The sequence below is a fragment of the Pristiophorus japonicus genome, unplaced genomic scaffold (genome assembly GCF_044704955.1).
Source record: "Pristiophorus japonicus isolate sPriJap1 unplaced genomic scaffold, sPriJap1.hap1 HAP1_SCAFFOLD_221, whole genome shotgun sequence".
NCBI classification, from domain to species: domain Eukaryota; kingdom Metazoa; phylum Chordata; class Chondrichthyes; family Pristiophoridae; genus Pristiophorus; species Pristiophorus japonicus.
The window spans coordinates 214,010-216,677 of NW_027251919.1; positions in this window are offsets into that span (position 1 = coordinate 214,010).

The following is a 2,668-nucleotide window of genomic DNA, read 5'->3' on the forward strand; positions in this document are numbered from 1 at the left end:
TTTCCCCCCTTCCCCTTCCCCCTCCCTCCCTCTGCTTTCCTCTCTCTCTCCACTTCCCCTCTCTCTTCCCTCCCCCTATCTCTCCCCTTACCCCCTCTCTCCGTCCACTTTTGGTCACTCCTTCCCCTCTCCCTTTTCATTTTCTCCGCCACTCTCTCTCTCTCTCCTCCCCTGTCTCCACTTTTTTCACTCCCTCCCTCCTCCCTTTGTCTCCTTCCCTCGCTCTCGCTCTCCCCATTCCCATCAGACTCTCTCCCTCCCCCTCTGGCCCATTCCCCACTTTCTCCCTTTCTCCCTCCCCACGCTCTCCCCTCCCCCACTCTCTCCCCTTCCCCCTCTCTCCCCTTCCCCCGACTCCCCTTCCCGCTTTTAAACACTCGTTATACTCTCTCTCACTCCTACCCCTCTCTCCCTTCCCCCTCTCTCCCATTCACCGCTCTCTCACTCCATCGCCGCTCTCTCACTCCTTCTCCACTCTCTCCACCTCCCTCCCTATCTTTGCCCTACCCGACTCTCTCTCTCCCTTCCCCCTCTCTCCCTTCCCCCTCTCTCCCATTCACCGCTCTCTCACTCCTTCACCGCTCTCTCCCCCTCCCTCCCTATCGTTCCTCTACCCAACTGTCTCTCTCCCCTTCCCCTCTCTCTCCCCTCCCCCTCTCTCTCACTCCTTCCACGCTCTCTTTTCCCTTCCCCTCTCTTTCCTGCTCCCTCCCCTGTATTTCCCAGCGCAGGTGACTCCATAGCTCAGGGGTTAGAGCACTGATCTAGTAAGCCAGGGGTCGTAGATTCAAATATCACTGCGGTCTACTCAAAATTAGCTCAATATTAAACAGCTCCGAGACCGACCCGAGATCAAAAAACTCTCCTGTTCTCCTTTCACCGCCTTACCCATCCTTTCCCCTTCTCCCTCTCTCCCTGCTTTCCACATTCTGCCTCTTTTTACTCTCTCGCTTTCCCCGTTTCTCTTTATCACTCATTCCGCTCTCTCTCCCCTTCCACCTCTCTCTCCCCTTCCCCCTCTCTCTCCCCTTCCCCTCTCTCTTTCCCATTGCCCCCCTCTCTCACATCTTCCACTCTCTCATCCGTTCCCTCTCTCTTCTCCACTCATTTCCTCCTTCCTCTCCCTCTCCTTCCCCTCCCTCTCCCTCTCCTTCCACTCCCTCAATCTCCCCTTCCCCCTCTCTCTCTCCTTCTCCCTCTCTCTCCGTCCACTGTCACTCACTCCTTCCCCTCTCCCTTTTCATTTTCTCCCCCACTCTCTCCCTCCCCTCCCCTGTCTCCACTTTTTACGCCCACTCCCTCCTCCCTTTCTCTCCTTCCCTCGCTCTCGCTCTCCCCATTCCCATCAGACTCTCCCCCTCCCCCTCTGGCCCATTCCCCCCTCTCTTCCTTTCTCCCTCCCCACTCTCTACCCACTCTCTCCCCCCTCTCATCTTCCCGACTCTCTCCCCTTCCCAACTCTAGCACCTCCCCTCTCCGCCTCTCTCTCTTCCACCTCTCTCCCCTTCCCCTCCCCACCCTTCCCCCTCTCTCCCTCTCTCCCCTTCCCCCCTCTCTCCGCCTCTCTCTCTCCCCTTCCCCTCTCTCTTTCTCCCTGTCCCCAGGGGTCGTGAGTTCAAATCTCACTGGGGCCTACTCAAAATTAGTTCAGTATTTAAATTCACCGTCAATTAACAAGGGCTTTAATTATAAATATTAAACAGCTCCGAGACCAACCCTGGAACAACAGGCTCCCCTCACACCCTTCCCCCTCTCCTCTTCTCGTCTCTCTTACACCCTCTCTCCCTTTCCAAATCTCTCTCTGCCTTCCCCATCACGACCCGTTCTACATCTTTTTACCTCCTCTCACTTTCCCGCTATCTCTCTTTCCCCGTCTCTCACTCATTCCCCTCTCCCTCCGTCCCCTTCCCTTGGCTCACCCTCTCTCCTTCCCCCTCTCACTTCCCTTCCCCTCTCTTGCTCTCCCCTTCCCTCTCTACTTTCATTCTCTCCCCACTCCTTCCCCTCTCTCGTCTTCCTCATCTATCTTACTTCTCTCCCCAACCCCTCTGTCCGCTAACCACTCCTCCTCCCTCTCTCCTCTTCCCTCTCTCACTCCATCCACTCTCTCCCTCCCTTCCACACATTCTCTCCCCATCCCCCCCCTTTCCTTTCCTTTCCCCCTCTGTCTCTCCCCTTCCCCTCTCTCTTCCTTCCTGTCTCCCCTTCCCCCTCTCTCTCACCTTCCTCCTCTCTCTCCCCTTCCACGCTCCCTTTTCCCTTCCTCTCTCTTTCCTGCTCCTTCTCCTGCGCTTGTCAGAGTAGGTGGCTTCATAGCTCAGGGGTTCGAGCACTGGTCTTGTAAACCAGGGGTCGTGAGTTCAATCTCATTGGGGCCTCATTTAGTATATAAATACCCGTCTCTTGCGACCTCCTGTCTCTCTTTTTTCCGGTTCTCCCCCTCTCTCTGCCCTCCCCCGCAATCTCTCACCCCTTCCCCCTCTCTCCCCTTAACAGCTCTTTTCTCTCCCTCCTTTCACTCTCCTTTCTCTTTCCTTTCAGATTCTTCCCTTCTCCCTCTCTTTCCCTTCCCAATCTCTCGCCCCTCCCCTCCCCTCCCCTCCCTCTCTTTCCCCTTCCCCTTTCTCTTCCCTCTTTCCTACCCCTTCCCTTCTCTCTCCCTACCTTC